At 39.7% G+C, this 22,126-nt stretch overlaps 1 protein-coding gene across 1 annotated transcript in view; it reads right to left on the bottom strand.

Moving 5' to 3' along the window:
- LOC133469229 (retinol dehydrogenase 13-like) overlaps positions 1 to 22,126 on the bottom strand; it is a 50,363-nt gene that overhangs the window by 27,496 nt on the left and 741 nt on the right. Inside the window, exons 2-3 of the mRNA XM_061756033.1 lie at positions 10,007 to 10,131; positions 1,896 to 2,010 (exon numbers count right to left, since the gene is read on the bottom strand). The gene's annotated coding sequence lies outside the window, so the exon portion shown is untranslated. The remainder of the gene's footprint in view (positions 1 to 1,895; positions 2,011 to 10,006; positions 10,132 to 22,126) is intronic.

Here is a 22,126-nt window from a genome sequence, read left to right as displayed (position 1 = left end):
AATTAATAGAATTAACAATATTTGTAAAAAAAAAAAAAAAAAAAAAAAGCATTATACATAAACATACATCTAACATTTTATTCTACCAGATATTTGTTTGATTGTTGGATGATTAAAAAGAGCATTAGTCAAAATAATAAAATATATGTATTCATTTCACTCATTAATTGTAAAATGAAAAATAAAACATTTTTAATTTTCAATTAATTTAAAATCAGCATATAAAAATTAGCATTAATTTTATTTTTTATTTACATTTTATTACATTAGTTAAAAATTAACTAATTAATTAGTTATTACATTAGTTAAATTTTAGTTAAATGATTCCCAAAAAAAATTATCGTAATAAAATCAACTATTTTACATTCTGATACATTAATTTTTTTATTGTATTAATTGTTTAATAATGATTATAAAAAAAAATTAAAATATAAAATAATATAAATATATATTATCCATCCATTCATTTTCCGTATCACTTACCCTCACTAGGGTCATTTTGCATTTCAAAACATTTTACATATTTTACATACATTTTTAAAAAACATTTATTATTAATTTCTACCTCTTCTACGAATGACCTTGCTCATCCGCCTGCTGTTTCAGTTGAAGGTCATCTGGAAATTACACGATTTGCTCAGGCTTTGGTGTCCAGACTTTCTTTCACATGATCTCCTCCTTTGACCAAAAGTCCAATTAACTTGCCTGTCAATAGGTTATCTGCTGCCCCTCCAACACAAACCCAGTTCAACGATGCTTTGAATTCAGAACGCGGAGGAAAATGATAGCGCTATCACCTTCGACACAACACGACGTCTTGTTGTGACACGCTGGAGACCTTGGCTGGAGTTGTTTATGAGTTTGAACAGGGATTCGCAAGTGTGGAAGACAGCTGACGAAAGCTAATCAGTTCAGAGAGCAGGAGAAAGGAAAGGTCAGCCATGACATGCAGGATTATGAGAAGAGAAAGCTGCCCTTCTCTGCTCTGTGATTTTGCAATCATCTTTTTAAAAATCCCACATACATTTTTTTCTTAGATGGATATCCTTTTCCTACATGGCAGTATCATGATAAGTCGATCCTGTTTTTCCTGCTTGACTAATGTCCACACTGGGACAAAGCAGGAAAGGGTGTCCTTGTTTTGATGTTAGTGAAGGATTTAGAGCACAGAAATAGCTCATCAAAGGGGAAAGCAGGGGTGGGCAAAATATGGACGTTCTTTCCTCCGGCCCGCCAACCATTTGCAATATCAAGACTTTGGTTGGACATTTTCCGTCTGACCCATCAAACTGGTTAATGCTAACACACAGTGCAAATTGCCGTAGATGGGTGAACAAAACTAGCATCAATGTTGTGGGCGCTATAAGCTTTTAAGCAATGGCTATTTGAAGACAAACAGTGCAGCAACACATGTTGACAGACAATATAACAATACTCACAGGCATTAATTCCTCTGTGAAAATGACTGTTGTTGTTTTTACTGCAGCTTACTGAGCTTAGTTGTGACAGTCTTATTGTAAGTCTTATTGTGCGCCCTGGTGCCCAAGGCATGCACGCCAGAAGGAGCAGCTCAGGATCAATGGACATTAAAGCATTAAATCTTCAAATTCTTTGATTATGACATTACCGTATGTTTTTGAAAGAGCTTCTGGTTGCTGTTTTTTGGGACAGTGGAACGAAATAATGGCATTTTCATTCATTTCTATGGGAAAAGATGATTTGAGATAAGAAGCAATTTTTATTTAGTTACAATGGTCACAAATTATATTTCGTAAATTAAGGCATCACTGTAATCCATGCACAAAATACAGCACAATACTTTGTATCCCCAATGCGTTTCTGGACAACATCTTCAGGCGTGACCCTGAGAACGCTGCATAAATCCAGATAGTCACCTCAGCGGGACGACGGGGGTCAAGGGACGTTTCTTTCTGTCAGATCCACATCAGGAGAATCCTTGTCGGATCACAGCTGGAGAAGCGAGCTCGGGGAACAAAGGGAAAGGAATGTCTGGCAGGAGAGTGAGGAAGAGAGGGGTGGGGGGGGCGCACACAAAGTGGGACAAATGTATTTGTTATTAGAAACGTACGAATAAGTGTTCCCTGACTATATTGCGGTTCGTTGTTTGCACCCCTACAATATCGTGGATTTTCAAGTGATTGTTTTTAATTACTGTATGCATGCAAGTCCCGATTTAGAGTTGTGCGCCTTCGGTGTAGTACCACATTGTGCCGCAACATGCCGGGTAGCTGCGAGGTCTCCTGTACGAGATGCAGCGTAATTAAGCGCAAAAAGAGAGGCAAATAAGGTCCCCAACTAAACTCCAGTAATTGTCATTGTTCCCACAGAACAGAGATCCTCCGAGAGTTCTTGGCCATGAGGTGCCAAATTGAACTCCCAGTCACCAGTATGACAGAGTGTGAGCGTAATAACACCAAATTTAACACATTTGCTCCCCGTTCACATCGGAACCCTTGTAACACTATTGAGTCACATGACACTGGACAGGGAAAAAGGGCTGCTTAGACCCTATTTGGACATTTTCACCTCGGGGTGTACAAACATTTGTTGCCAGAGGTTTAGACATTAATGGATGTGTGATGAGTTATGAAGAAGAAGACTCATCTTTACTGTCATGACATACAATCATGCTCACAAAATTTGACAGGAGTGAACACGGCAAACACATGCAAATTAGTAGCACACACTGGAGCCAGGGGCTACTTTAGGGACCGGGAAGCAGTTCAAAAATATTTTTTTGGACAATGCGATCCAGAGCTAGATGAGGAAAAGAAAACATCTAATATTCTGTGATGCAACTTCTTTTTGTCAATGCCAGACATAAACTCTCAGGCAGTGTGTGGTGCTCAGACGGCGTTGCTATAGCAACCGAATGTAGAAGAAGACACCAACGTTGTTTTAGGAAACAAGACGGCATCATCGGAATGAGAATCGGGAACAGAGTCATCATTAAGAATGTTAAAACACACAGGGAATTTGACGCCAGTAGTAATTAATTGATTTTATTGTACGTAATCAAATAAAAACTGTTAATAGGATGAACATTTGTAAACATTGTAAATGTTAATAAATAGATTATTGGTTAATTAAAGAGTAATTTATGTACCTAAATCAATTAAAAATAATATGTGAATTATTTTATTTTACTACTCTAAAACTAAATGTCATGTTATTTTGTAATATTGTAATGTAAATTCTAGCTTTCTTACTGTTCTAAAAGTATAAGTACTAGTGTCAGAGGTACACAGCTGTTTATTTTTAGAAATGTTTATGGTGTGATGCCGTGGCAGTTTCTAACCAAAATTCGCACAGCCCTGATAGTGTCTTTTGATTGGAAAAAGCAAACCTGCCTCAGCTTGGAAGGCAGGATGGATTTATCATGCTGAAAACAACATTATGGATCACAACCCCAAACTATTTTCTATCCTCGCCTGTGCTGTAAACATCTCAAACCCCCTCACAGTTGTGGTAAACAATGGCTTTGTCGGCTTGTCATTACCAGCTTGTAAATTGCAAAGACCCGCGGGATGCTGCTCATGCGAGGCTCACAATCACTTACTTTCAATTATGTGCTAATGAGCGCACTAATGAGTTGGGGCGAGGAAAAGGTGAACATGAAGCGGCGTGGCTGCGACAGTGGCATGACGGCCAAATGAGTCGTGTCCACCTTTGTCAACTCATAGCAGGAAGTGAAGTTTTTCAAGTCTGCCTAATTACATAGCTCAACATTTCCTGCTTTGTCTTGACAGAATAATGTCAATTGATCCTCTTTTTTTTTGTTGTTGTTGTTGTTGTTGTTGAGGGCAAGCAAACATCAATCTTTCCACATTAAGGCTGGATTTATAGATCCAGCATGCAACAGGGAAGTAATAATGCAAATAAGTAAACCCCCAGCTAGGGTCATTTGTAAACATCAAGATATCTTTTGTTAAATAACTGACATAAAATTAATAACTAAGAGCTTAAAGATGAATTTGCAATTTAAAAAAAATCTCTCTCTTTGTCATTTGTTAAAACTGTTAGTATGACCGGTACATTAGTTAAACGATCTGTGAACAAAAAAATTAATAAATAAATAAGTTCAACCCCCATCTTGTACCTCTAAATTTTATTTTGAAGAAACTACCATGCACGAGGCAAAACAACCAATCAGAGACAGAAGGTGTGATTGACGATGTATCATGTATTATATATACACTGTTACTTTTACACTAAGGGCTTTATTTCGTAAATAGTGTAACTCCGCGAGGCGGCCTAGACATGATTTTGGTAATTTCGTGTACCGGCGTATCCGCAGCGCATTTAAAAGTGGGACGTCTGCGCTGGTGTGGGCGTCGTAACAGCCGATTTAAATCCTGTCCAATCAAAGCGGCTTCTTCCATTCCCTTTAAAAGCGGCACAATAGTCTCGCACGGAGACATCTTCACATGCAGAAGAGAACACAACGATTCACACGTGAGTGGAGCATTGAATTTTAGTGGTATACCCTCATTAAATACTGAATGAGCTATTGAAAACGGCTGGAGATTCAAATACCAGTCGGCAGACCTCATGAACTGTATCTACATCCGCTCCAATGGTTGTTTCGAAGGAACAAGAATTAGGGCGTCACTTCAGTGAAAATTTTAACCATGATAAAAAACATATTTTTAAATGACACCATAGGAACTCAATGCAAGAAAATGCAGCAGACAGCTTTGGAATAAATGTGAAGTAAATAGGAAGTCAACACCTGAGTGAGTCACAGCTGCAGTGAATGTAATAAAGTGAAGAGTGTGTGTCGCTTCATGCTGGATTGCTTCTTATTGTGAGTTTCGTGTGCTTGAGACATTGTAATAGTGTGTGTGTCTGTGTGTGTGTGTGTGAGAGAGAAGTGGGGGGCGACAACACACACTCTGCATGGTTTCATGGAGTCATTAATTAAAACCTATTCCGCGCAGTTTAAAGTGTTTATTCTGCATCGGGTGTAAACACTCTCACTGTGCTGCCGTAGTCAATTCAATTCACTTCATCGACGCGCTCAGAAACGAGAAAAAGCCTTTTAATGAAGCAAACGCGAATCCTACTGAGAGAGAGAGGAAGCGAGAGCAATCCACGCTGGTAAGAGATATCACATAGTGAGGCGTGGGGGGGATTAGATGGCACCCAGGTAGATTCAACTGCAACACCGCCCAGTTGATTATTTTCTATTAATACAACTTGCCAGTATGTCTCTCTCAGGGAGAAAGAAACCACTGTTGAATTAATAACAATGAAAGGCCAAGGTGACACAGACAAATCTGTGTTTGCAAATAACTTCAAGTCAACAACAAGTCAAGAGCACACAAACTCATTTCCAAGAAGAAGCCTTAAAAGTAGAAGTCATCAAAATGGGTAAATTTATGGAAAAGACAGAAACCAAACACTGAAGCAAAAATGCATGCGTTGCCAGTGCCTCCCTCCTAAAGTTAGACTTTACCATTTAATAAATTAATTTAAATAATTTTACATACAACCCCAATTCCAATGAAGTTAGGATGTTGTGTTAAAAAATAAATAAAACCAGAATACAATGATTTGCAAATCATGTTCAACCTATATTTAATTGAATACACTACAGAGACAAGATATTTAATGTTCAAACTGATAACATTTATTGTTTTTAGCAAATAATCATTAACTTAGAATTTTATGGCTGCAACACGTTCCAAAAAAGCTGGGACAGGTGGCAAAAAAAGACTGAGAAAGTTGAGGAATGCATTAAAAAAAAAAATAATTAAAATTAAAAAAAAATTAAAAATCGCTCAATCACTCCATCACATATTGTCTTATGTTATCAGACAAGTTGTAATGACCTCTAAGGCTGCTGAGCATACAATCACAATACCGTATGCTCGCAGGTTTTAGCGTGTGTGTGCTTGTTACACAACACACTCGGAGCTTGATTACATTTTGTCACGTTACATAATCTCTTCCTCAAACCAGAGTTGCTTACGCCATTAAATTAAAACGCAGGACGGGGGGGGGGAGTTTAAAATTTAATTGTTTTCTAAGTGCTTTGGCTTGTCGGCCTGAACTCACTGAGCTGTGAAGAAGTTGGTCCAAATCTAAACTGCACGCTCTGCTTTAAACATTCGAAACTTAGTTGAGTTTCTGTTATAAAACTTTTGGAGAACAAAAAAAAGGAGTTGTTTTATTATATAGTATTTATTCTAGGATAAACGTACGTTCGTATTGTCTGAGCATCATCCTTGTCACAAGAAGATTCTTTTGTACAGTATTTTAGTCAGACATACACTTTCCAAAGGCCGCTGCACACCAAACGACGTGTCCGAACACCGCTGAACTGTGGAGCAGTGTGCGGGGTTCTACAACTAGTTTTCATGATTGGCAGACCAACAGCTACTAGTTTTGCTATTTGATATTTGAATCGAAGGTGAACGGCGTCGCAACGTCTCAGATGTAACAGCCAATTAAAAAAATATATCACATGTGCTTTCACAACAAAAACTGTATTTCCAGGTATGAAGTGAGACCCAGCCTTCCACGGGCAAGATATACCAATACAATGTAGGTACCATAATGTTGCTGCAACTTACTGAGTCAGTTGTGAAACTCTTCTTTGTGTGTGTCTCCATGTCTGTATTATACCACCCCCAAGTGGCCAAGGTGCGCACACCTAAAGGAGCAGCACAATGACCATAGAATGGAAGCAAAAAATAAAGCACAAACTGTTTAATTCTTTAAATTCTATTCAATTATGTCATTATTGTATGTTTTTATAAAGTATAATATTATAGAGTGAAGTGAATTTGGGGTTTATTTGGGCCTGGAACGGATTAATGGCATTTCCACATTTCAATGGGGGAAGGTGATTTGAGATACGAACGGAACAAATTAAACTTGTATGCCAAGACACCAAGGTAATTGTTTCTGTTAGTGGCTATGTATTTTTAACACGTCATTTTTATGATCCTTTGAATTGAATTAATGTATTATTTAATTCATAATTTTAGCTTTATTATTTATGTATTTACATTCATATATATGTAATGAATGTAACTGAAGTAACTACTTATACATATAATAACAATAAATAACATTTTGCAATAAAATTGTATTGATAAAATACTATTAAAATCCAGTAGTGCCCACCGGTGTCTTCTGGTATCATTCCATTGCGATTTCTGAATACTTCTTGAATTTCCCAAAGTGCATTTGTAGGTGAGAACAAGGGAGGTGCGGGGGGGGTTACCGTCCCCCTCCACCTCACCTCTCTGTCTGTCTTTTTCTCTCTTTCTCTGCATCACTTCAATTTGAAACACTCACTTGATGTAGTAAATTGCCATTTGGCTTTGCACATACATTCATTCATCAATCTGTCCCCGCTCTCACTCCCTCCCCCTCTTCATCTGTCTCACTCCGTCACCTCCCCTCCTCACACACACACACACACACACACACACACAGACACGCACACACACACACACTTCCCATGTTGTCTCCATTTATTGCTCCTCTTCCTACTTGCCCCCCTCACCATTACACCCTCACTGCAGCTTCTATCCACCCCGAGGATGACACCCCCCCCCCCCCCCCCCCCCCCTCCTCTCATGAACACATCTGCGTCATTCTTGCCTTGGAAATACGTCAGAGGCACTTAATAAGCATCCTGGGGGGTTAAAAGAGACGAGTATGTCGAGTATGTGGGGAAGAAATGGGGACAGATGGGGGTTTGGTGAATAAAATGGCAGCAAAACAGGCTTCTTTTTACATCATCGCTATCAATTAGAATAACTGCAGATACAGTATGTAAGACGATTTACTTGCACTGGTATTGGTGTATATATCAGCAGTGGGCAAAGTAAGGCCTAGGGTCCGCATACGGCCCATTTAGTTCTTTAATCTGGCCCACCGAGCATTTACATTATCAAGATTCCTGCTACTAGGTACAATTTTTATTTAACTTCTGCACAATACATTTTAATGAAATCATAATTTAAGTGCTGTTTATTTTGTAAAATAAATGTTCTAAATGTAAGTGTTAATGTTCCAGTGGTACATAATGTTACCACAGTTACGATGATACGAACTGCGGTTCAACTAGCCTACATTGAGTAAACTCTCTTCATTTCGTGCGTCGTTATTTTTATCCGTCTTCCTCATGCCATTTTTACATTTCATGCCCTGTCCTTTACTAAAAAGCTGTGACTTAGAGAGGAAGTGCCATCTGTCCTTGGCGCCATTCTGGAGCTTTGGCGCGGATTCTGGTGTAAATTACTATAAATATCATTGGGACATATGTGATGGAAACACGACAGTCCTGGACGTCTGGGCAGATTGGAGCGAATGACATAACGCCGACTTGTCCCTTCATGTTGTCGTGCACTTTGTGGCTGCATGTCAGGACAGTCTGGATGTTTATCTGCAGCTATAAGCATGGTTTCAACAGTGGCGCGTCACGCATTTGGTACCTGTGCCTTCAGTGGGGATTTACCCAACTTAATCCACCTCTTAATGCCATCACTATTACATCACAATTATGAAGCTCATCAATACTATACAAAAATGTAACAGCACGCAACGGTGCCATGTAAATCAACTGGAGCGGTTCAGAATCCATATTTATCTAAACAAATGACAAAAACATTTCTTTTTTTTAAATACATAAAATACATCATACAAACCAGACATACTGATTATTAAATGTGTTAATGTGCGTGGAACGTTACAGATGCAGCTCGCTATCAGTTTTGCTCTGACCAACCAATCAGAGGATGGGAAAAAGCTGAAATGATTGTGGGTCAGTAAAGCGAATTTAAAATCTCATGGGTTAAAGAAACAGTACATTTCTAATATAGTTTAAGTTACATTGGCCAGCACTACTGATTGTGAAGGCACTGGGAAGATTAGATTGGTATGGCAAAACACACAGTATTATTCATATCAACCGTTTCATACATTGTATATATTGGGTGTATTATAATTCATTATATGTCACTGTCAATAATATTATATTTCCAACTTCACTGAAGCACAATTAGATGACTGAATATGTATTACTTATCACATACCAACATGAAAGATTGTATTTATCTTGGATATTTTTCTTGTTAGGATTAGTTTAAAATTTCTGTTAATGCCTCCTCAAAGGTGTTTTGTTTTTGTTTTGACTTTATTGGTTGCTTCTATACTATCAATATGAGTTTATGTGTGTGAATATGGCTGCTGTGACAATTTGATTACCCTCGCGTTATCGATTGAAAAAAAAGTAATCTCTTTTTTTCAGGCATCTACTGATGGACTTTTGATGGACTGAGCAGCTTGCAATTTATCATGTGGAGATGACACCACAGACACGGAGGAAGATTTGGGATTAGCGCAACAAGCTGGACAATGGGGCAAGGAGACGTCCATCTGATCACCACGGCAACCAGAGAGGGACTCCATGCCTAGCTGGACGGATTAGTTTTATCGCAATGTGTCCGAGGTACCACTAATCTTAGACAAGTAACTTGTTACAGCTCACAGTCACATGAAATCAAATTGGAATTACAATTATAAGAACTTTGCCTTTCCAGCAAATCTTCAAATGTTACAAATAGTGAACCCTCGCTATTGGCGGGGGTGAGGGACTAGGCCCCTTCTCAAATAGAGAAAACTCGCAAATAATAAATAATAACCCCCCAGCAAAAATGTTTTCATTAATTTACTTCATTATTTAATACAAATTAACACATTAAACACATTAGAATGAATTATTGTTACAATGAAAACCTCCCAAAAAGTTTTTAGAATTATTTTACTTCATTTTACCAAACACACTGGACAACAAATGTTTAATTTAAAAAATACATTTCAGGCACATTTAAATTGTAATATTTATAATTAATGTAATTGAAATGTATTCACTCATTATTTCATAAAATGAAAAAAATCAATTATGTAAAATTATTCAAAACAAGTTAACCAATTGAAAGAAAAATGAAACAAAAATAATACTTACTGTAGTTATTGCGGGTGGCACTGTGGCTGAGTGCTTAGCATATATCTCACAGTTCTGAGGTGAGGTTTGAATCCGGGCTCAGGGCTTCCTGTGTCTAGCAGGTACTCTTGTCTTCCTCCCACATTCTAAAAACCATGTTAGAAAAGTTAATTAAATACTCTAAATTGTCCTTGGGTGTGAACGTGAGTGCAAATGGTTGTTTGTCGATATGTGCTCCAGCACAACCACCACCCTCATGATGGTTACAATTACTGAATAGAAAATGGATGGTTGGACATTTTAATTAACTAACTACAGCGAAATTAATGCAACAACAGGACTATTGAAAATGTAAATTCTCAATAGGATGGATTAAAGAACAGGTCGGGCTGTATGTAGTTTGCCCCCACCTGATGCAGCGCATAACATTTTTAATGCAATTGTAAAACAGCTGTTGTAAGTGAGTCTTGGGAGTCAAGTGTATTCATGGAAAAGACGTCTGTGCGTGACAGCAAACAAATGAGAGCTCTGCCCTTCACTCTCACCCTAATAAGGACTCGGTGGCCGACTAAGGAACCTTCTACACGGTTACATTCAAGTGATTGCATGTGCACACATTGAAAACCTTGCGATCTTGCAGAAAATGGAAACGTTCGGTCTCAAATATATGGAGTGTCTGTTATATACTGTGGAAGTATATTCGTGCCATCGGAGTTCAAATTTTTGAATTTGAATTTCTGACTTTCAATTACAATTTCTAACACCATTTTCTTTCACAATCCAAATATTCTGTTTAAAAACATTCAATGTAAAAAAAAACCTTTGTTAAAAAAAAATAATAATAATAATCAAGAATTCAAAACATTCTGTGAAAAAAAAATCAACATCTGAAAAAAAATTTAACATATCAAAGTCAGTAAAATAATTTACAAATGTAAAGACAATTCCACATCTCAATAAATGTAAATATATAAATGTAAAAAAAGTAAAACATTTTGAAATATTCAGTGTAAAAGTTAGCCACATCTAAAAAGTATCAGCATGAAAAAGTACAAAAAATTGAATGTCTCCAAATAATTCTGTGTAAAAAAAAATGCAGTTAAAAACAAAACATCTTAAATCCTTCCGTCCCTCTAATTCACTTTTTTATTCATGTATCCTTACAGCCTTCCTTCCTTTTGTCACTTTTCTGGCTTCCTTCCTTACCTTTTCTTTCCTTCCTGACTTCCTTTCTTCCTTCAAAGCTGCTTTTTATTTTTGCATCCTTTCTACCCTCCTTTTTTCCTTGCAACCTTTCTTCCCACAGACCCACAATTTATTCATGCGTCCTTCCTTCCTTTGCTGAAAACTTGCTTTTCATCCTTCCTTCCTTCACCTCCCTCCTCCCTTCCTTCCGGATGAATCAATCAAACAAGTCAAAAGGACCTTGGCGAAGGCCTGCACACTACTGACTGTCATTCAAACGTGTTTGGTGTTAATTTTTTTTAATTTTCACAAGCAGCAAGGCAGTCACTTAAATATTTATACAGCGCTCACGCTGGAAAGAGGTAGAAAAAACAGATGGGAGGGAGAAAGATGGCTTTGTAGACTAATTTACTAGAAGTCACTTCTCATCATAGTGAATAAGCACACTTCGTGTTCTGTCTTTAACTTTGCTGCGAGGAAATGAAGTGTGCCTAAAATAAAAGGAGTGGAAAATGTCTCCCTTATCATTTATTCTTACAGTAGCAGAATTCCAAATGCTCTTTGGTCACGACGCATATTCACTTTCACAGCAATAGGAAACAAACAGTTTTCACTGTCTGTGACGTGTATCTTACATCATTTCCTGCATTTCCATTGTGGGAAGACCTTTAAATATTAATGAACCTTAGGGAAAAGGTTGCTCGAGTGCAGGGGTGGGCAAACTTTTGACCTCAAGGGACAGTGAACACAGGGAAAATAAAGAATAAATATAATAAATACATTGTAATTAACCAATTTTGGAGGGAAACAAATATAAACTAATGCAACTTTACTGCATACTTTACTAAAATAATCCTGGCCCATTTTTAAACATTTTTGGTCTAGACAATTACAGTGGAACCTCGACCTAAAAGAGACCCGATTTACAAATTTTTCAAGATAAGAGCCGTTGCTCCGCCAATTTTTCTGTCTTGAGTTGTGAGGGAAATTTTGAGTTACAAGCAGTAAATGGTACCACCGGCTTTCACAACAGGCAGCAGTTTGGCAGACAGTGAACACCTTTTCAAAAAAAGAGGTTTCAAGCTGTTTATTGCCACTCCCAGTTGAAGTTTACTGTGAAATAAACATAAAACTAAGAGAGTTACACTTTTTAGATCCAAATTAACCACATAACTTTGTCATACTTACGCTCGCTAGCTTGATGCTACCACACAAAGAAAATCACTATAGACAGGCTAACGAAACTAGCAATGATGTTGCGGTGTTATAACCCTTAAAGCAATGGATATTTAAACACAAACAGCGCAGCAACAGTATACATTCTTTATCGTCCACGAAAAAAAAAATATTACTGCAACTTACTGAGCAGTTGTGGCCATCTTCTTTCTGATACACGTATGTACTGTAAATATTATACTGCCCCTAGTGTCCAAGGCGCACCCACCAGAAGGAGCAGCACAATGTCCATTGAGTTTGTCCATTGAGTGCATAATACTCATGCATGTCTTTGTTTTTAGTTAGCATACTGGCCATGGGCAGAGATAAATGTGAGCAAGTCGCTGTGAAATAAAAGGCTGTTTTTTGCTGCTTGGTGCTATGCAGCTTCCTCTGCTTTTACATAAGTGCACGTGACAAGCCCATTTTCACCGGAATACCATAAAGTCCGCTTTTGTCCTCCCTCCAATTTCCTGATGTAATGTTGGAGCAATACAGCATCACTTTTTTTTTAATGTACTGTATATATACTAGACCAGGTGAGTAGTGGCCTACAGCAGTTTCTTGTTAGTGTTCTCATTAGACTTGACATGAGGACACTTACGTAAACGAAACGGGTACGAGATGGCATGGCGAATGAACAAAAACATATACAGGGTGAGCCAAAAGTAGGTGTACGCTTTTGTACAATTAAATTTTTTTAAACGTTAACACATTCACTGCCATTAGACGGCTTTAGAAGTCAAATATCCATGATAACTTGTTAGGCTGGCAGGGAATTAATAATGGAAAAAAATTTGAGTCAAGAAAAAAGAACGTGATCTTTTTTAGCACACTTGGTTTAAATCTTAAATAGAAAAACTGAGAACGCAGGAGCAAGAAAAAAAATATATGACACAGATCACCAGCCAAAACGAAACGAACCAGGAAACTAAATGCATTCAAATTAATCACGCAGATAAAGAAGGCACAGGTGGGAAAACACAAGGGCAGAGAATGCTGAAATATGACCAGGTGAAACTACCGACACCCAAGTCCAGAACAACAGCTTATAGGTTGGAAGTCCAGTAGAAAATCCATCATTCAAAGGAGACTATGAGGATGTTTACATGAAAAATGCTCCAGTTTGCATTCCAAATTATGAATTTATTTGGATGGGATTCAATGCTACTTTTTTGGCCCACTTTCCTCCATTTTTTCCAGATAAATATGTCGTGGTAAAAAAATTAATAAATAAAAAAAAAAGTGGGCCAGAAATTTCCCTTGAGCCTCCACACGTCAACAGGAATGAGATTTATTACCCAGAATGCCCTTTGGGGAACTGCCTCATATACTGACCTGCAATAGGCACGATCAATGAGGGGAGACGAAAGCAGCAACTATTTGGGATGTGTGTGCACCCACGAGGGGCAAACGCAGCACAGTTGTTCAACCCACATTTTGATTGAATCATGTATAACTACATTAAATCTATTATTGACAGCTTTAAAAAATTTCAGAACTGCTCTGACAAATCTTTGATCTTAATTGTGAGAAATCCAGAAACTATAATCACAAAAGCCTTTGTTCATGTTTATGTATACCGTATCATCCATCCATCCATCCATTTTCTGAGCCGCTTTTCCTCACTAGGGTCGCGGGCGTGCTGGAGCCTATCCCAGCTGTCATCGGGCAGGAGGCGGGGTACACCCTGAACTGGTTGCCAGCCAATCGCAGGGCACATACAAACAAACAACCATCCGCACTCACATTCACACCTACGGGCAATTTAGAGTCTCCAATTAATGCATGTTTTTGGGATGTGGGAGGAAACCGGAGTGCCCGGAGAAAACCCACGCAGGCACGGGGAGAACATGCAAACTCCACACAGGCGGGGACGGGGATTGATCCCCGCACCTCAGAACTGTGAGGCTGACGCTCTAACCAGTCGGCCACCGTGCCACCTATACCGTATCATATTTGTATAAATAAATGATATACATGTATTTAACTTTTGTCTGAAGATACCAACCGTAAAGAAAATACATTTTAGCAAGTTCGGCTTCAAGCAATCATGTCATAGAATATTAGTTATGGTCGTTAGCATAGCATACACAGGAAGTCAGCGATCCCATTTTCTGGGACATTCCTGCCATAGCCCAAACTTAATATCTCATATACATGTAGGCCTACTGTACATTTTTTACAATATGAGCTCTATATGACAAAATGCAGTCATCTACCGCAGCATCATTCTGTTTGCATTCATGTGGCGACACAAGATGGATGTGTTTTCCCCGCCCCGCCGTGTCCAGCTGTGGATTGCGCATGTGACATCAGCCATCAGTCATGCAGACTCCACTTGATTTAAGTGGAACGTGCAGATGGGAAATCAATAGCTGACGAATGACAGTATGGCTTTTCAAGTGGGGATATAAAATGCGTATTTGCATATAAAATGTCAGAATTTATGGCTTACATGAAGGTTGAGAATGACTGAATACAGTACGCATAGAGTACATACTTGTGACACATAGATCTATAGCAAGGTGGCCCAAATTGAGCACTACTGCTTTTACCATTCTGTTTTTCTTTATTATTCAATTTCACATAATTGGGCCGAAAATTATTATTTCTTTACTGCAGTATCGATGTTCTTCTATCTATGCCTGCGATGTACAGTGACAGAGAAAACAATTAAATGCTCTTCCACTAGCAAATATCAATGCTATCAATGTTATCACTACCACTACTACACTGACGTAAGTGACGTAATTTCCCCTTCTTCTGCTTGAAAATAATGAAATATGGTAATTAAACACATTTGAATTATGTGCAACCAATGTACATGTTAAAATGCAGCCCTATGGGGGGCACAAGTCAGTGCAAACTGTAGGCCGGTCCCAAGCCCGGATAAATGCAGAGGGTTGCGTCAGGAAGGGCATCCGGCTTAAAACCTTGCCAAACAAATATGAGCGTTCATCCAAAGAATTCCATACCGGATCGGTCGTGGCCCGGGTTAACAACGTCCGCCACCGGCGCCGTCAACCTGCAGGGCGCTGTTGGAAATTCAGCTACTGTGGGTCGAAGTCGAAGTCAAAGAAGAAGAAGAAGAAGAGGTGGAAAGCGGGTTCTTCGGCAGAAAGAGAAGAGGAAAACACAGAGCCTAGAACTGAATGTGGGGACTTTGAATGTTGGGACTATGACAGGAAAATCTCGGGAGTTGGTTGACATGATGATTAGGAGAAAGGTTGATATATTGTGTGTCCAGGAGACCAGGTGGAAAGGCAGTAAGGCTAGAAGTTTAGGGGCAGGGTTTAAATTATTTTACCATGGTGTAGATGGGAAGAGAAATGGAGTCGGGGTTATTTTAAAAGAAGAGTTGGCTAAGAATGTCTTGGAGGTGAAAAGAGTATCAGATCGAGTGATGAGGCTGAAATTTGAAATTGAGGGTGTTATGTGTAATGTGATTAGTGGCTATGCCCCACAGGTAGGATGTGACCTAGAGGTGAAAGAGAAATTCTGGAAGGAGCTAGATGATGTAGTTCTGAGCATCCCAGACAGAGAGAGAGTCGTAATTGGTGCAGATTGTAATGGACATGTTGGTGAAGGTAATAGGGGTGATGAAGAAGTGATGGGTAAGTACGGCATCCAGGAAAGGAACTTGGAGGGACAGATGGTGGTAGACTTTGCAACAAGGATGCAAATGGCTGTAGTGAACACTTTTTTCCAGAAGAGGCACGAACATAGGGTGACCTACAAGAGCGGAGGTAGAAGCACACAGGTGGATTACATCTTGTGCAGACGATGTAATCTGAAGGAGGTTACCAACTGTATGGTAGTGGTAGGGGAGAGTGTGGCTAGACAGCATAGGATGGTGGTGTGTAAGATGACTCTGGTGGTGGGGAGGAAAATTAGGAAGACAAAGGCAGAGAAGAGAACCATGTGGTGGAAGCTGAGACAGGACGAGTGTTGTGCAGCTTTTCGGGAAGAGGTGATACAGGCTCTCGGTGGACGGGAAGAGCTTCCAGAAGACTGGACCACTGCAGCCAAGGTGATCAGAGAAGCAGGCAGGAGAGTACTTGGTGTATCTTCTGGCAGGAAAGGAGAGAAGGAGACTTGGTGGTGGAACCTCACAGTACAGGAAATCATACAAGGAAAACGGTTAGCTAAGAAGAAGTGGGACACCGAGAGGACCGAGGAGAGGCGAAAGGAATACATTGAGATGCGACACAGGGCAAAGGTAGAGGTGGCAAAGGCAAAACAAGAGGCATATGATGACATGTATGGCAGGTTGGACACTAAAGAAGGAGAAAAGGATTTATACAGGCTGGCCAGACAGAGGGATAGAGATGGGAAGGATGTGCAGCAGGTTAGGGTGATTAAGGATAGAGATGGAAATATGTTGACTTGTGCCAGCAGTGTGCTAGGTAGATGGAAAGAATACTTCGAGGAGTTGATGAATGAGGAAAATGATAGAGAAGGGAGAGTAGAAGAGGCAAGTGTGGTGGACCAGGAAGTGGCAATGATTAGTAAGGGGGAAGTTAGAAAGGCATTAAAGAGAATGAAAAATGGAAAGGCAGTTGGTCCTGATGACATTCCTGTGGAGGTATGGAAGCATCTAGGAGAGGTGGCTGTGGAGTTTTTGACCAGCTTGTTCAATAGAATTCTAGTGCGTGAGAAGATGCCTGAGGAATGGAGGAAAAGTGTACTGGTGCCCATTTTTAAGAACAAAGGTGATGTGCAGAGCTGTGGCAACTATAGAGGAATAAAGTTGATGAGCCACACAATGAAGTTATGGGAAAGAGTAGTGGAGGCTAGACTCAGAACAGAAGTGAGTATTTGCGAGCAACAGTATGGTTTCATGCCTAGAAAGAGTACCACAGATGCATTATTTGCCTTGAGGATGTTGATGGAAAAGTACAGAGAAGGTCAGAAGGAGCTACATTGTGTCTTTGTAGATCTAGAGAAAGCCTATGACAGAGTACCCAGAGAGGAACTGTGGTACTGCATGCGGAAGTCTGGAGTGGCAGAGAAGTATGTTAGAATAATACAGGACATGTACGAGGGCAGCAGAACAGCGGTGAGGTGTGCTGTCGGTGTGACAGAAGAATTTAAGGTGGACGTGGGACTGCATCAGGGATCAGCCCTGAGCCCCTTCCTTTTTGCAGTGGTGATGGATAGGCTGACAGATGAGGTTAGACTGGAATCCCCGTGGACCATGATGTTTGCAGATGACATTGTGATCTGCAGTGAAAGCAGGGAGCAGCTGGAGGAACAGTTAGAAAGATGGAGGCATGCACTGGAAAGAAGAGGAATGAAGATTAGCCGAAGTAAAACAGAATATATGTGCATGAATGAGAGGGGTGGTGGGGGAAGAATGAGGCTACAGGGAGAAGAGATGGCAAGGGTAGAGGACTTTAAATACTTGGGGTCAACCGTCCAGAGCAATGGTGAGTGTGGTCAGGAAGTGAAGAAACGGGTCCAAGCAGGTTGGAACGGGTGGAGGAAGGTGTCAGGTGTGTTATGTGACAGAAGAGTCTCTGCTAGGATGAAGGGCAAAGTTTATAAAACAGTGGTGAGCCCAGCCATGATGTATGGATTAGAGACAGTGGCACTGAAGAGAAAACAGGAAGCAGAGCTGGAGGTGGCGGAAATGAAGATGTTGAGGTTCGCTCTCGGAGTGACCAGGTTGGATAAAATTAGAAATGAGCTCATCAGAGGGACAGCCAAGGTTCGATGTTTTGGAGACAAAGTTAGAGAGAGCAGACTTCAATGGTTTGGACACGTCCAGAGGAGAGAGAGTGAGTATATTGGTAGAAGGATGATGAGGATGGAGCTTCCAGGCAAGAGAGCTAGAGGAAGACCAAAGAGAAGGTTGATGGATGTCGTGAGGGAAGACATGATGGCAGTTGGTGTTCGAGAGGAGGATGCAGGAGATAGGCTCTCATGGAAAAGGATGACACGCTGTGGCGACCCCTAACGGGACAAGCCGAAAGGAAAAGAAGAAGAAGAAGAATGTACATGTTAAAATAAAGTAAATTCAAAGGACTTTCTTTTCAGTGTACTCCTACTCTCTACCTGTTACTACTACTATTATTGCTGCTACCACCATTACTACCACCACTCCTTCTACTACATTAGTACCACTACTACCATAACTACTACTACTTTTACTACACACAATTACTACTATTACTACCACGACCTTTACTTCTACTGCTACTACAACCACCACTAGTACCATTACCATAGCTGCCAGCACTACCACTACTATTACTACCATTACCACGAGCACATTTTAAGAAAAACATTCAAGGCAAATAAATGCTACAAATGACAATATTTGTAAAGGGAGTTGTGTTGTCAGTAGATGATCAAATAAAACACCAATTTTCATTGTCCATCCATCCATTCTCTGAGCCGCTTGTCCTCACTAGGGTCGCGGGCGTGCTGGAGCCTATCCCAGCTGTCATCGGGCAGAAGGCGGGCTACACCCTGAACTGGTTGCAATTTTCATTGTATTTGAACATATGCCAATAAAAAGCAAAATCAGAGAAACTGATTATTTGCAGTGGTCTCTTAATTTTTTTCCGGCGGTGCATATATACACTTTTTGTGACATTTCTGTTTGGTGGTGTGCCATGAGACATTTCCAATGCAAAATATTCGCTTTGGCTCAATATAGGGTATGAGTGGGTGCAGGTGTACCTAATGAAATTTCCATCAAGTAGGGCCTCCCTATACTATTTGCTTGATGTTATCACTTGACTCAAGTCATTGAAATGAGTCGCTGTCTCTTCTTGTTTGTTCTGTCTGCGGCCACTCGAGTCATCCAGTATCCTCTCACTGACATTCCTTCAGAGCCGCCGTACAAAGAGACGCTAACAGATGGTTAGTGTGTGTACATACAGCCCATATGTAGGTCAGGTGCGACACTGGGCGCTGGTTGCCATGGCAACTGAGAATCAAACAAGACCACAATCTTCGCCACCCCTGGGCGGGAGGGACTTGCGGACACCTCTTATCCTCGCTCGCTGGTTTTAGCGATTATATCTCCCCAGCTTATATCAAATGCATCACATTAACAGTGTGGAAATGAGTTCAGACCAGTGGGGAGATGATCAATAATCCAGCACGCATCTGGTGTGTCAGAGCCAAATCACCATTTGTGCCTTTGCAATTAAAGCCATTATCCTAAGGGGGAAAAAAAAAAAAAAAAGGTAATCCCATCCTGTGACCTCAAATACAGCGCATCCGCAAAGTATTCACAGCGCTATACTTTTCTTTATCTATTTTGGTATGTTGCAGCCTGATTCCAAAATGGATTACATTATATTTTTTCCTCAAAATTCTTCATACAACACTCCGTAATGGTGACGGAAATCTGTGAATAATTGACCCCGAAGAGGAGTTTGTAACTGCGTAGATGCCACAGAAAAGCACTCTACAAAGAGGATCATAAAGCACCAACAACATGCATCTAGCATGTACACAATCATCAACCCATGTTACATAAACAGTATCCATTTGCACACAATATTAAGATAAATAGATTACACGGGCTATGAATAGCTACGTTGGGAGAGGCAGAAACATACATTCACTTTCATTTTTGACGGCAACAAAACATCTCAAAAACACTATCAATGAACAAAACCTAACAACAACCAAAGAAATAATTTTATTGTTTTGTTCTGAGCACAAAACTGCAAATGAACGAGATTTTCAGCAAATAATGTCGGAAAGGTTAAAAAAAAATCTTAAAATCTTTATATATATAAACAAAATATTTTTTTTTCTTTTCTTATTTACAAATAAATACATTAACCAATTGATTGATAAATGCCTTTAAAAATAAATATGATTTACATAATCTGACTTTTTATTATGAAAAAATAATTCTAGATGACAGAACAGAGCCGTACCATGAAATGTGGAAAAAGTGAAGCACTGTGAATACTTTCCGGATGCAATGTATCACCTCTAGACATCTGTCTCTGAGTGTACCAGCCTTTTAATTACATGCACGACCTTGGTGGTGCGGGTCTTGGGGTGGGGGGCTCCAGTGTGACACAAAGAGGACTCTCCTCGCTTGTCTTCCTTCATCACACACACCACTATGGTGAGCGCACGTGAGTGGACGCGGTGGGCCGATGGTGCGTGCGGAATGCTGATGAGGAAAGAAAAAGAGAAGAAAAGAAAAAAAAAGCACCCTCTGTAGCTGCAAGATACAGCGGTAGAGAAGGCGTGAGAGAGCAAAGAGCCCCCAAACCACATGGCTCATTAATGTCAAAACACCATGATGGTTTACACATATACACTAGGCCCATATTTTACCTGTGCATGTGCAAGGGACTCTCAAGCCATGGATTGTTGGCCTTTCTTATCACACACCTTCACAAGACTTCCCCTCTACGTTGAATTCCCTCTTTGTCATCACAGTGGCCTACTTTTAATGTCTGTCCAGGCTAATGAGGTGAAAAATTTGCTGCAGGCTCTCCAAGGAAGCTTTTAGAGGCAACATTTTTGAGAGAGGCAGATTAGGCATAGTGTATTTATACTCCACATAAAAGGGATTATTCAAAAGGCCAGTGATGATGAGAGACGCTTGATGTCTTTTCCAGGTCACAATCAAGTGAGGGGGATTGAATGAAGGCCAAAGGGATTTTGTTGTAGAGACAACAATTCATTGAAAGATATTAAGGGAAATGTTCCAAAGCAAAGACATGAAGGCCATCACATTATCCACTGCAGTAGTAACAATACATACAACACCACCAGTGGATACAAGACGAAGTGGTTGTATTAGTAAATGAAATAGTAGTTGCTGTGGTAATAGTAGCCCAATAGTGATTGAAGTTGTAATAGTAGTTGTGATAGCAATAGTCGTCAAATTACTAGCAGTACAGTGGACCCCCACATAGTCACGGTTTGGCATTTGCAAATTCTCCTATTTTATTGGCAGAAACCCCTGCTTCTTCTTTTTTTTAACTCGATCCCCCACTTAATCATGTTTTTTTTACATGAATTATAAGTTTGATAGTAGTTGTAGTAGCAATTGTAGCATTAGTTTTCATGACAATTTTATTATTATCATTATACTATCAATACTTATACTAATCATACTAATCATCATCATCATCATAATTAAGTACTACAGCAGTGATTCGCAACTAGTGTGCTTTGAGACATCATCAGGGGTGCCATAGGAAATCACCCAATTCCACTTAAATTTGTCCAAAAATTATGATTTATTAATTACAGATCTATATTTGGTCATCTATCAATGCCAGCGACGTATAGTGACAGGCAGAAGAATTAAATGCCCTTCCGTTAGATGGCCGAAGTTGCAAATCATCTGCGCCTCTACCTGTTGCCATTCTTGCAAGAGAATAAGTCAAGCTCCCTGCGAGTGTATATCAGCATTGTGTTTTTGTGTTGTGAGAATCACATTCACTGCCAACGACGGCTTTAGAAGTGAAATATCCATGTTAACTGGGAAGGCTGGCAGTGAATGATTTTAAGGAATACATTTAGAAGAGATCATCATTTGAGTAGTCATACTTATGTGACACTTTTTGTTTGGTGGTGTGCCGTGAGACTTTTCAAATGTGCCTGGACCCCATCAACTTTGGGAAACACTGCTCTAGTCTACACAAGGAGGGACATGACTTACTAACTGTACCGTACTATCAAATCTTCAACAAGTGTCATGATAAACGATTAAAGGGTGACAGATTTTGCTGCGTTAGGACTATT

Source organism: Phyllopteryx taeniolatus, chromosome 19 (genome assembly GCF_024500385.1).
Source record: "Phyllopteryx taeniolatus isolate TA_2022b chromosome 19, UOR_Ptae_1.2, whole genome shotgun sequence".
Classification (NCBI taxonomy): Eukaryota; Metazoa; Chordata; class Actinopteri; order Syngnathiformes; family Syngnathidae; genus Phyllopteryx; species Phyllopteryx taeniolatus.
This window is presented reverse-complemented; position numbering and strand designations above follow the sequence as displayed.